Here is a 14,663-nt window from a genome sequence, read left to right on the forward strand (position 1 = left end):
CTTATAGTCAAAACATGGATAACTACCCCAAATACCCACCACAGGAGAATGAATAAAGAAATATGGTTTATTCTTTATTAGGGGATACTACATTAATAATTTAAAAGATGGAATTACTTATGTAAGCAATATATAAATGACTCTAAGAAAACATTATGTTGAGAGAAATAAGCCAGAATTTAAAAAGTACACAGTCTCAGTCCATATATAGTCAGTCCTGGCTGTCACAGCCAGGTAGGAACAAAAAAAGGACTGCTGAAACTGTTCATGCAAAGCAACCCTTAATAATCAATGGGGGAAATTATTTTTCCATGACCTCTAAAAATTTGCCAAAATAATTTTTTACTCTCAGTTATAAATACTTAGACAGAAATGAAAAACTAGTATTTGAGTATGCTACAGTTTCTTTTAAAAATTTTGCCAGTAATAGTTTGATCAGTGCTTAAATTCTTGTCACAACTTACAATTCACAGCAAAAATCTTTCCTGTGTCACAGCAAATTGTCATACACCTTTCTGAATTTGGATCAGCTTCCACATTTTACCATTTATGCTTTCAATGTCATGATATATTTCTGAGAGTTCCTCTACTGGGATGGGTTTTGCCAAAGTCACTTCCTCTGGGTCATTTTCATCCTTTTTGTCACAGTCACTGCTTACTTATATGGATAAGGTTGCCTTTACTAAGTTCCCTGACTGCATATCTAGAAACCCTTGAGTTACAGCAGTATCGACATTCCCACCCTCAAGTATTTCTTCAATAACTCCATTTACATTTGATTCAAAATTTACCCACAATGTTACTTTTCCCCCACAATGTTATAACTTTTTACCCTCAGTGTTACAACATTTTCACCTTTGATGGCCAATTCTCCCTCTCAATTCTCCATTTATAAAATGTTATGTATACTTACTTTTGGGAAATAAGGAACATAACATGTTTTGCTTCCTGTGGATAAACTGAACAACATATCACCGATCAGTGACAGATCATGAAGAATTTTTGTGGCTGATCACTGATAATGATTTATATCATTACTTAGGCAGTGATTCATGGACTGAAGAACTAGCAGCTAAGTTTGTAGTTCATCAAGTTACTCACAGTTAATGTACTACAGTAACCAAAATCTGAACTGTACTATTTAATCAAATTTATGTGTACAGAAGCATGCAAGCGAGGACTGTCTGTACATAATACGCACACAAAGGCAAAATTAATCTATGGTAATAATGCCAAGTAATGGGGAAGAGAGAAAGTGAATGGAAAAGGAAATAGGGAATCATCGGAGGGAAGGAAATGTTCTCTTTTTTTTCTTATATTTTTTAAAAATGTGGCCACATAGGCATATATAAGTGTATAAACTGATTAAACTGATTTTTACTGTACCTTAATTATCTAAATCTAAAAATATATAAAAGTACTTCCAAAAAAGGTAAAATTGGGGCAAAATTCTAAAAAAATTCTGGAGATTCTTCTTTGACAGAAAAAAAAAAGTTGATGAAAGAAATAAAGGGCAATGAAAAGGAAAAATGGGCAGATGTATGGGCCAATGTATACAAGAAATGAATGAGCAAACACTCTAGTGTCTTATATTTACACACACTATTAAGATGCAGAACAACAATGGTACCAAAGTTGAGGAGTTTCTAAATGGAGTTCATGTTTTAAGGTCCTTATGATCTCTCAGATAACCACTAAAAGAATAATAAAGAATTTAAGAAATCCCTATCAATCCAAAAGAAGGCAGGAAAGAGAAAAGATGATCATATGTAGAAAAATAAGAAGCACATAATAACATGCCAGCTTTAAACTAAAAGATATAAATTGACCAAATGAGCCAGTTGAAATATAAGATAGATTAAAAAGACTTAACCATAGCTACTTATGACAGTTAAAACAAAAAGATGCTGAAAGGTTAATAGTAAAATAATAGTAAATTTTTCATGAAAATGATTACCAAAAAAAAGAAAAAAAAGAAAAAAAAGTCTGGCATAGCTATTTAAATATCAGACAAAAGAGGTAAGAAACATGATAGAGATCACTTAGTAATATAAATTTCTAAGTTTTTATGTTCCTAAGAACATATCCTTCAAATATATAAGGAAAAAAAGGACAGCTCTACAAGAAAAGTTAATTCACAATCACAATGGAAAAACTTAACATGCTAGAAATAATAGACATAAAAATGATATAAAATTTAGTGTAGAATATTTGAATAACAATTACAAATTTGACTCAATAGGCAAATATAAAACACAGTATCTAAATATTACAGAATTTATCATTTCTCAATATACACAGATCTGCCAAGTGCAGTGGCTGCTGTAATTCCAGCAGCTTGGGAGGTTGAGGCAGGAGGATTGCAAGTTAGCAAGGCCCTAAGCAACATATAGAGTCCCTGTCTCAAATAAAAAATAAAAAGGGCTGTGAATATCGCTCAGTTGTTAAGTGCCCCTGGGTTCAATCCCTAGTATCAAAATTTAAAAATAAAATAAAAAATACATAGATCATTATCAAACACTAATGATAAAACAGAAATTAACAAATGTTAAAAATATAAAAACAGTATGCTCTGCAAAGTAATTAAGTAATAAATCAATCACGAAAAGATAATTGAAAATTCATTGTGATTTTGGACATTTAAAAAATTATGTTTATGCCGGGTATGGTAGTGTGTGCCTGTCATCCCAGTGACTCAGGAGGCTGAGCAGGAGGAGCACAAGTTTGAGGCCTCCCTCAGCAACTTAGAAAGGCCCTAAGCAATTTAGTGAGACCCTATCTCTAAAGTAAAAAGGGCTGTGAATACGGCTCAGTTGTGAAGCACCCCTTGGTTAAATCCCTGGTACAAAAAGAAAAATAATGATGCTTACAAACAACCAATGGATCAAATAGGAATAAAATTGGGGAAAAAAACTGTATAAAGAAAATAATATGCATCAAAGCTTGTGCAGAATACATCTAAAATATTTGAGGAAAATGCATGACCTTAAATATTTCTATTAGGAAAAAAGGGCCCGAAAGGTAATACAGTAAACATTCATCTGAAGGAACTGGGGGGGGGGGGCAGCGCCAGAAAAAAACTAAAGAAACAGAGGAAAGGAAATAAAAATTAAAGTTAGTGAAATAATAAAGAAACAATGGAAAGTATCATAACCGAAGCAAAAAGCTGATACACTGAGAAGACAGGTAACTACCAAATCCAGAAGAGAAAAACAGGAAATCACTACAGATGCTGTGGACATTAAAATGTTCATAGGCTATTATAAGTAACATTATGATAAACATTCTTTAAAAAAAATTAGACAATGTACAAATACCTAAAATATATACTGACTGGAAAAAGGAAGAAAAGTTTATTTCTTCTTCATCTCTTAAAATAAATGAAATAAAACTTTCCCTTAAAGAAAGGTTGAGATTTGAATGGCATAACTGATAGGTTCTACGACTCCAATTTTCCCACAATCTTAAAAGCGATGAAAAATACAAAATGAATTTTCATCTATGGATGAAACTCTTTGCCAATCAAAATCATACTAGGGTCATGGGTGGCCAGGCCCAACCACAGACATGGAGGAGTGAGGCCAGAGAACAAACTGTTTCCAGGATGGGAAGAGAATCGGATTGCCACAATGGATAACAACTTAAGGGCCAGCAACAGCTCCTCCTCATCTTTGTCTTCCTACCAGCAAACCAAGTCAGAAACAAATATCTCCAAGTCAATTCGACATGAGAAAAACTCCAAATTCCTTTCCAACAGCACCAAGAGGGCTCAGAAGGAACTGGTAGAGATCACTTTAGACATTCTACCTGACAGCTGTGCTATTCCGAAGGTGGTAATATCTATGAAGGAGCTCACCATTCTAGGGCCCCAGGATCCATATATGAGAGTGATATACTCCTGCCTGATGTCACTTTATAGCAAAATATCCCTTTGAGTCTCCAAAGGCTACATTTTAGACAAGAACCAATCACTCAAATATTAATGCAGTCAAGAAGTTATTTGTCAGTACATATTAAGATATAATGGGAAACTACTAATTATTTCTAAGACCCTCCTTTCCATCTCCCTTCTTACAGACTGTAATCCTACTCAGAATATGACAGAATAGCCAGTTGGTGGAACAAGAGATGTGCTACATATATTGGATTTTCATATTATCTGTCACAAAAGAAAGTTACTTATGATTTTGAAGGGGTAAGGAAGGGTGGGAATTGGTAAAGAACAGGTATTTCTGTAACAGATACTATTTAGTCTCATTCCCTAAGATTTTTTTTTTTAATTTATCTCTCCACAGTAGACAAATTCTGCAGAAAAGAATACATTTAGACACTTTGGTGAGTTGCTTGTAGTCTTTAAGTTTAAAAAGTTTAATTTTGTACAGGTTAAACACATGGCCATTTATGTAAAGTCCTTTAAGAATTCATACTTTCTGTTCTTGGAAGGGAACACTGATACTTAAGTTTTTAGAGACTAGTCATCTCATACATATAAATGGACTTGGTTATAAAATACCATCTAAGAAATAAGCAGTTAGCATATTTTATTTTATATGCCAATCTACTTTACTGTGAAAAGATGAAAGGTCTGAGCCAGAACTGTGAAACCCCTTAGGGAAATTTCTTCAGCTGTTAACTGTAAAGTGTAGAACAGTCTTGCCTAGTGGACTGGTTTTATGTTGTGCATAACTTAACTCTGTGTTTGTTACAGTACTTTTAAAAAGTCTTAATTGGTTTCGTTTTCTTGGGTGGGGGTGGACTTTGACCAACCTACTCTGAAGTTTACATAGAAATTAGAAATGCAAAGAGCCAAAATAGCAAGATGAAATGGGAAAGGTTGATAAATCCGACTATGTAAATAACTTTTATGAGTAAAAAGATACTTTTAAGAGAGCAAAACAGACAAGCCAGAGTGAGAGAAGCTACCAATAATCAACAAAGGGCTGGCACCTAGAATATAATAAATTGTAGGATATAAAGAACAGCTTCCACACCTCCTGTAAGTTTTTAAAAAGCAACCAAATAGATAAATGGGAAAAGAGTATAAACAAGCATTTTACAAAGCAATATATCCAGATGTAAGATAAATGTATGAAAAGGCACTCGACCTTATTATAATCAAAGTATAAAACAAATCCCTTTGGATGCGTAAGTTCTAAGATTTATAAAGAAAAGCAAGCAGGAAATAATTATAAAGTCAAAATGGTGATTTTTTTTTGTGGAAACTGAAAGGTTACGATTAAATAAAGAGGCACACATAAGAAACTTCTAAGGCGATGGCATTGTTCCATTTCTTGAACTGAGGAGCATTTAAGCAGATGGTCACATTATAATTCATTCAGGTGTCCAACCGTCTTCTTGATTTTGTGCTTTGTTTTTGTTTGTAGTATTTTTTTTGCAAACTACTACTTACTTATTTATTTATTGGTGGTACTGGGGACTGAACTGAGATTTAAGTGTTAAGTTTACAGGCCACATTTCCCCTCTCCTTACCAAAAGAGCTCCATGATAATCACAGTGAACGAAGATGCATATAGATACTCACTGAGGCATTCTCAGAGAAGCCCCAACTCAAGAGGAGACACTACAAGAGGAAAATGAGAATCCTACAACAGGAACCAAGTTACAGTTAGGAGAAAGTTCTGGTATTTTATTGCACAATAAGTAGAGTGATTATAGGTAATGATAATGTGCCACATATACCAAAAAAGCCAGAAGAAATGATTATGAATGCTTTTGTCACAAAAAATGATAAAGGTTTGAGAAGACAGAAATGATTACCCTAATTTGAATGTGACACAATCTACATATGTATTGAAACGTCATGAGGTACTCTATAAATATGTACAATTTTTATGTGTCAATTTAAAACTTAAACCAAATTAACATGAACAATCACACAAAAGGCCTACTGATCTATGCTACTAAAGCCTAATGCAATGTATTCAGCTTTCGACAACAACAAAAAATTACAAGGCACAACAAAAGGCAAGAAAAAATTAGTATGAAGGATCAGAACCAAACTCAGATTTAAGACAGATGTGGGAATTCTGAGATAGAAAAGTTAAAACAATTATGACAAATGGTTTAGTGAACTAATAGGAAAAGTAAGCAACATGCAATACGAATGGGCAATGCAAGCAGAGGGGAAGAGTCTGAGAATCAAAGGAAATGCCAGGAACAAAAAATACTGTATGAGAAATGAAGAATGCTATTGATGGGCTTCAGCTGTATATGGAACACAGCCAAGAAACAGAAGCACTGAGCTGAAGACAGGCCAATAAAAAACTGCTTAAAGTAAAATGCAAAGAGAGGGCTGGGGTTGTGGCTCAGAGGTAGAGCACTTGCCCTGAATGTGTGAAGCACTAGGCTTGATTATCAGTACCGAATATAAACAATATAGATTCATCAACAATTAAAAAATAAGTATTTTTTAAAAATTAGAAAATAAAATGCAAAGAGAAAAAAAGAATTGGAAACTAGGACAGAACATCTAAGAACTATTAGATGTGCTTCAAACATAAAAAGGAGAAAAAGAATAAAATTGAGCATAAGAAGTATTTGAAGTGAAAATGCCCTGGAACTTTCAAAAATTAAATATATAATATCTACACGCAGAGAATTACAAAACATTAACAAAAGACTCAAAGATGATCAGAAGTATTACATGCTCATTGATTGAAACATACAATATAAAGATGTCAATCACTCCCAAATTGATTTATAGATTCAACACAATCTCAATTTAAATCCTAGCGAGCTATTCTATAGTTGTTACAAAGTAATCTAAACTTAAATGGAAACGAAAAGATTCAAAATAGACAATACAGTATTGAAGAAGACAAAGTTTGAAGGCTCACATTACCTGTTTCACGTAAATATATTCAAATGATCTTGGACAAAGAAATAAAAGGAATTCAGTGAAGAAAGAATAATTTTTCAATAAGTGGTGCTAGAACAATTTTAGGATGTCCATAGTTAATTAGTGAACCAAAACAAATTTTTCACAAAAAAATAACTAAAAATGAATCACCGACAGCATAAAATGCAAAACTGTAATATATAACATAAAAATTTATGTTTATAAATACAACATGAAAGGCATAGACCATGAAAGAAAAAGTTGAACTATACTAAAATGAAATATTTTTGCTCTCAAAAAAAAAGTTAAAAGAATAAAGACAAGGCATAGACTAGGAAGATATATTTGCAAACCATATATCTGATAAGAACATGTACCAAAAATATACAAGCACTCTTAAGACTCAACTATAAGTACATGAACAAGTAAAAATGGGCAAAAGATTTAAATGAAAAAAGATATACAAATGGAAAATAAGCATATGAAAAGATGCTTCACATTGTGTTATTAGGGAACTAAAAATTATAACATGATATATCAGTATATTTATCAGAATAACTAAAATTAAAAATCTGAAATACCAAATGCTGACAAGCATGTGGAACAGAAACTCTCTTTCATTGCTGGTAGGAAGTGCAAAGTGCTATTTCAGTAGTTTCTTATAAATATAGTTTTACTACACAATCCAGCACACTAATGAACTAAATATGTTACTGAACTGATTGGAAAACATATCCACACAAAAACCTGCATGCAAAATTTACAGCAGCTTTACTCATAATGAACCAAAAAACATGGACTCAAACAAGATCTCATTCATAGGTGCATGAGTAAACAAAATGTGGTATCCACAATGTAAATATTATTTAACAATAAGAAGAAATGAATGATCAAGGTACATGGGTGAATCTTAAACACATATTGGCCAACTGAAAGGAATTAATCAGTAACATGAAAACAAAGTAAGTTTCACAAGTAAAAATATGTACACTGTCAAATTCAGTATACGCTAAAGCTATACTGTGGTATGCAAATCATGTAACTCTAGTATATGGGTAAAAAAGACAAAAGTAATATAGATAATAACAGCTATATTGCGAGTGAACATACAATATAAAAAAGATATAAATGTGCCATTGAAAGCATAAAAGGTACAAGAGTAATAAAATTTTAGAGTTGTTTAAGTAACTGAAGTTGATATCAGCTTATATATTATTATACTTATAAAATGTTATATGTAAGCTTCAGAATAACCACAATGCAGAAACCAATAATAGAAGCACAAAAGATAAAGGAGTCAAAGACTACCACGAAGTAAATCATCAAATCCCAAAGGAAGACAGGAACAGAAGAAGAAAGGAACAAAGGATCTACATAAAAGTCAGACACAAATAGCAAAATGTTAAGTCCTTACCTATCCATAACTTAAGTGGATTAAATTCTTCGACCAAAACTGAGTGGCTGAATGATGAAAAACAAAATAAAAACAAGAACTAGCTATCTGCTGCTACCTATAAGCAATTCACTTCAGTTTTAGAACATACATAGACTAAAAATGAAGGGATGAAAAAGATATTCCATGAAAATGAAAACAACAAACAAAAAGCAGGGGTAGCTATACATAACGGCAGACAACTAAGTTGAAAACCACAAAGGTTTTCAGGAAGAAGGTCATTATATAAGACTAAACTGGTCAATTCACTAAAAGCATTTAATATTTATAAATATATATAGCACCCGACATTGGAGGACCTAAATATATAAAGCAAATACTAAAAGATCTGAAGGAAGAGATAGAAAACAATATGTAGTAGTGGGGGACCTCAATACCCCACTTTCAACAAGGGATAGATTATTTAAATGAAAACAGTAAGGAAACACTAGGTTTCAACTGCACTTTATATAAAATCAACATAACAGATACATACACAACATTTCATACAAAAGTAGCAGAATTACACATTCTTCTCAAGAACACACAGAACATTCTCCAGGAGAGATCATATGTTAGGCCACAAAACAAATCTTAACAAAATTAAGACTGAAATCATATCTCAAGTTTTTTTCTAACCATAACAGAATGAAATCAGAATCAGTAACAGAATGGAAACTGGAAATTTAACAAATATGTGGAAATTAAATAGCCAACTCTGGAACAACCAATGGGAAAGTAGAAATCAAGAGGGGAAACTTTAAATATCTCAAGACAAAAAAAAAAACAAAAACACAACACACCAAAATTTTGGGATGCAGTAAAAACAGTTCTAACAGGGAAATACACACTGATAGATATCTACGTTAAAACAGGAGAAAGAGTGGCTAGGGTTGTAGCTCAGTGGCAGAGTGCTTGCCTAGCATGTGTGAGGCACATGTAGATAAATAAAATAAGGTCCATTGACAACTAAAAAATACTTTTTTAAAAAAAGAAAAAGATCTCAAATAACAACCTAACTTCACATCTCAGTACTAGAAAAAATTAAGTCCAAAGTTAGTAAAAGGAAGAACATAGCAAAGATTAGAACAGGAATAAATGCCATATATCACAAGCCACAGTTAATATGCTCAATGCTGAAAGTTAAAAGTTTTATCTTAAGATTAGGAAAAAGGCAAGGCCTAATCACTCTTGCCATTTCAAATCAGTAATCCTGGAAATCTGAGCCAGATATTTAGACAAGAAAAGACACAAAAGCATCCAAATCAGAAAGAAGTATGACTATCTCTTTTTAAAGGTGATATATTATATAGAGAAAAACTCTAAAAGTTCCACTAAAATTTTAGAACTAATCAAATTCAATAAAATTGTGGGATCAAAAATCAACATATACACAAATCACATATATACAAAAGTCAGTGTCATTTCTATATAACAGTAAACTAAGTGAAAAATGGAATTAAGAAAATAATCCCATTTGTAGTAGCATCATATAGAATAAAATAATGAGGGATAAATCTAACCAAGGAGGGTGAAAGTTCTGTATAGTGAAAACTATAAAACAATGATGAAATAAACTGAAGACACAAGTAAATAGGATGATATCCCTTATTTATGTATTGAAATCATCAATATTACCAAAATACCCATACTAGCCAAAGCAATCCACAGAGCCACTGCAATCTATACCAAAATTTCAAAGGTATTTAGAAAACAATACAATAGTCACATGAAACCACAGAAGTTCTCATACAGCTAAAGCAATCTCAAGCAAGAATGACAAAGCTGGAGGTGACTCACTTACTGATTTCAAATTACATTACAAAGTTAATAATCAAAACAACATGGTATTTGCATAAAAACACACAGATCAGTGGAAAGGAACAGAAAGCCCCAATCAAATCAAATCTGCACATATATAATCAACTAATCAACTATTTGCAAGATGACAAACAATGGGGAAAGAAGAGTCTCTTTAACAAATGGTGCTGGTGCTGTTAAAGCAAAAAAAAAAAAAAAAAGAGGAAGAGAGAGAAAAGGAAGAAGCTGAATTTTTATTTTACTCCATGCACAAAAATCAACTTCAAATGAATGAATTAAATGTAAGCAATGAAACTACGTAACTAGAAGAACACATATGGGAAAACTATATGACCTATATGATATTGGTCTTGGCAAAGATATTTTGGATATAACCCAAAAGCAGAGGCAACATAAGCAAAAATAAACAATGGGACTATATCAAACTAAAAAGTGTTTGTACCACAAAGGAGACAATCAACAAAGTGGAAAGGCAACCCACAAAAGGGGAGAAAATATCTGCACAATGAATATCTAAAGAGGTTAATATCCAAAATACAAAAAGAATTCACTCAACTCAACAGGAAAACAACAACATTCCAAGGACTTAAACAGACATTTTTCAAGGAAGACATGAATGCCAGTAGGTATATGAAAAAATGTTCAACATCATGTAACATCAAGAAATGCAAATCCAAGCCATAATGAGATGTCACACATGTGAAGATGGCTATTATGAAAAGACACAAGAGGGGCTGGCTGTGGCTCAGCAGTGGAGCACTTGCCGAGCATGTGTGGGGCACTGGGTTTGATTCTCAGCACTGCATATAAATAAATAAAATGAAGGCCCATGGACGACTGAAAAATATTTTTAAAAAAAGACAAAAGATAACAAGTACGGATAAGGGTGCAGAAAAAAGGAGACCCTTACACTGTTGGTGCAAATGTAAACTGGTACAGCCATTAAGAACAATGTAATTAAGTTCCTCAAAAAATTAAAAATACAACCATCTAGCACTCCATTTCTGGGTATATATATATATATATCCATAGGAAATAAAAATCATTATCTCAAAGTTATATCTGTACTCCCATGTTCACTGCAACACTGCTGGAAACAGCAAGATACAGAAACAACCAAACTGTATCATCAATGGATGAATGGATAAAGAAATTGTGGTATAAAGACAATATTATTTGGTTATATAAATGGAGGAAGTCCTGTCATTTATAACTATATAAATGAACATGGAGAACATTTTATTAGGTGAAATAAGCCAGACACAGATGAATATTGCATGGTATCACTTACTTTTGGAATCTAAAAGAGTCAGTTGCAGAAATAGGGTAGAAAGGTGGTTTACCAAAGGTTGGGATAGGAGAAACAGGGAGACTTTGGTGAAAGGTTACAAACTTGCAGTTAGAAGATGAAGATACTCTGGAAATCTAATATACAACATGGTGACTATGGTTAATCATATACTTGAAATTTTCTGAAAGAGTAGATTTTAATATCGTACCACACACACACACACACAAAAGGAGTTATTTGACACAACATATATGTTGATTAATCATTTCACAATGTGTACATGAAAACATCACACTAGATATACAATATTTACTCAACAATTATACCCTAATAAAGCCAAAAATTTTTTCTTAAAAGATTAAAAATAGAACTACTATGTGATCCAATAATCCCACTTCTGGGTATTTATCCAAAAGAATGAACATGAGGATCTCTAAGAGACAGACATCTGCATTCCTATGCTCCCTGCTACATTATTTACAATTGCCAAGAGATGGAAATAATCTAAATGTCTACCAAGAGATAAGTAAGGAAAATGAGGTATATACATTCAATACCATACTATGCAGTCTTACAAAAGGAGATTCTGTCACATGCTACAGCATGTATGAAAACCTTGAACATTATACTAAGTGAAACAGGACAGTTAGTTTACAGAAGGACAAATACTGCACAATGCCTTACTTGTAACAGAAAAGCTCAGAAAGAGAAAGCTGAATGGTGGTTGCCAGTGGGTGGAGAGAGGGGAAGTGAGCAGTGCTCTTCAAAGGACATAGAAGTGTAGTACACAAGATGAAAAATTCTAGAGATCTGCGTGCACAACATTGTTCTTACAGTTAACACACAGTACACTTAAATATTCAACAAGTAGACTCACATGTTTTTACCACAATTTTAAAGAAAAAACAGACCCACATACACGTGGCCAACTGATCTATGCAGGTGCAAATCAATTCAGTGAAGACAGTTTTTCTAACAAATGGTGCTGATACAACTGGACATCCATATGCCAAAAAAAAAACAAGTGAACTTCAATTTATACCTTCCTTGCACCATATATGAAAGTTAACTTGAAATGGATCATAGCTAAAACTATAAAACTGCTAGGAGAAAACACTGGAAGAAAATCTCAGTGACCTTAGGCTTGACAGAGATTTCTTAAAAAGAACACAAAATACTGCATATAATTTTCTTAAAAATCACTTAAAATGAAAAATATCTGCTATTTAAAAGATATTCTTAAGAAAATAAAAGGGCAAGTCACAGACTGGGAGAAAATATCAGCAAAACAGAGCTGACAAAGACTTTATGTCTAAAACAGAGAAACTTTTACTTAGTAATTCAGTAGAAGGGTACAAAGACTTGGATAGATATGTCACAAAGAAGAGATATGGATGGCAAATAAACACATGAATAAATGCTGAAAATCATTAATTATTATGGAAGGGCCAATTAAAACCATAATAAATATCTATTAGAACAACTAAAGTTAAAAAGGCACTGCACACTAAATGTTGGTGAGGAAATGTAACTATTGAAACACTCATACACTGCTGGTACAAAAGTAAAATAAAACACTACAGCCACTTTGGAAAACAGTTTAATGATTTCTCCAAAAGTGAAACATACCATGACTTAGCAATTTCATTCCTAGGTATTATTAATACATGAAAAATAAAAGCATCTGTTCACACAGAGACTTACTTAGTAATGTCCTCAGCAGTTTTGTTATAGCCCAAAACTGGAAACCCAAATGTCTACATGCATATCCATACAATGGAATTTCTCAGCATCAAAAAGGATTATTAATTACACATGGTCACATGAATGAATGTCAAATAATTACGCTTATTGAAAGTAGCCTGACAAAACAATACATACTGTATGATTTCATGTATTTAAAATTTTACAAAATAAAAAAAATCTCCATAACAGAAATCAAGTCAATGGTTCCCTTGGGATTGGTGGGGTAAGTGAGAGATTAGAGAGGGGCAGGAGAGACTTCTGAGAGGTAAAGATGGGTCACTATCTTGATTGTGATGAGTTTTACAGGTGCAACTGAAGGTATGTATGTCATTATACTTTAACAAAACTGTTAAACCATATGTGCATCAAAAATCCCCCAAATTATTATACATCTATCTGTTACCACAGCATAATAATCTACTAAAATACTTTTAAAGAATGTCTAATGCCATGGGGAAATGCTATGGAATATAGTTAAATGAAAATAGCTGAATATGAAACTATACAAAGGTGATCTCAATTACACAGAAAGCTATGTAACATATACAGGCAAACAAATTTCTAGCTGGAAACAGTTCTATATCAATTTTTCCCCCTGGGTTACAGAACTGTGGGTGACTTAAATTTTTGTACTTTTCTCTACTTTGCGAGGTTTTCTTTGTTGTGTTTTTCTTGTTTTATTATTACTTTCATTTTATCTGAGTTTACAATATTCTTATAAGCAGGAAATTTTTTTAAAAAGTGAAGGGAAAGAAATTGAATAAGTATCTGTCCTGTCAAGCAATTTCAACAAATGCACCACAGATCCTGGAAAGGTTAAGGACATACTGGGAATTCATACATAGACCAAGTATTATGTGTCGATTTAATAATATATTTCACAGTCACATCAACCACTACTTTTCAAATGTTCACAGATATACTGAAATTCAATATTACTGCATTTGCACAACCTCTATTTTTCATATAAACAGATACTAAAAGTAAACCCACTAAGATAGAAGTCTTTCAAATATATTCTCCCCTACCTATTACCTATAGGCTACTTTAATTGATATTTCTTCTGCTACTACACCAATATACAGGAAGAGTTAGGTGATGAATTCAGAATTCAATTAACAGAAGTTCTACCATATGCTACTATTTTTCTTTATGACTTTCACCATGTTCTAAATCATCTTTTCTAAGCTACTATCAAACTTGTGCTTTATGCTTTTTTATATTGTTCATACCACAGAACATAATTTAAAGTTATAAAATTAAACAAATGAATACCAAAGTTGAATATGCTCAGTACCCAGAAGGGCTTTGTAAAAGCTATTTCAGTTAAAGCCGAGGCATTATCCAAACGTAAGGTTAAGATTACTTGAAGTGTCCTTTCCACTTAAGTGTGCCATTTCCAGTCTCTGAACTTGGGGAAATCATTCAATGGGTTCTGGGGTTTCTATAGTAGTTTCATAATAATCCTCTCAGAAAGAAAATTAAATAATTTTCATTATAACATACACTATAGA

The 14,663-nt window shown here is 32.6% G+C and overlaps 1 protein-coding gene across 1 annotated transcript in view; it reads right to left on the reverse strand.

The window, feature by feature from the left end:
• The window catches only part of Tsga10 (testis specific 10), a 109,311-nt gene that overhangs the window by 62,799 nt on the left and 31,849 nt on the right, over positions 1–14,663 (reverse strand).

This window comes from Sciurus carolinensis, chromosome 13 (assembly GCF_902686445.1).
Source record: "Sciurus carolinensis chromosome 13, mSciCar1.2, whole genome shotgun sequence".
NCBI classification, from domain to species: domain Eukaryota; kingdom Metazoa; phylum Chordata; class Mammalia; order Rodentia; family Sciuridae; genus Sciurus; species Sciurus carolinensis.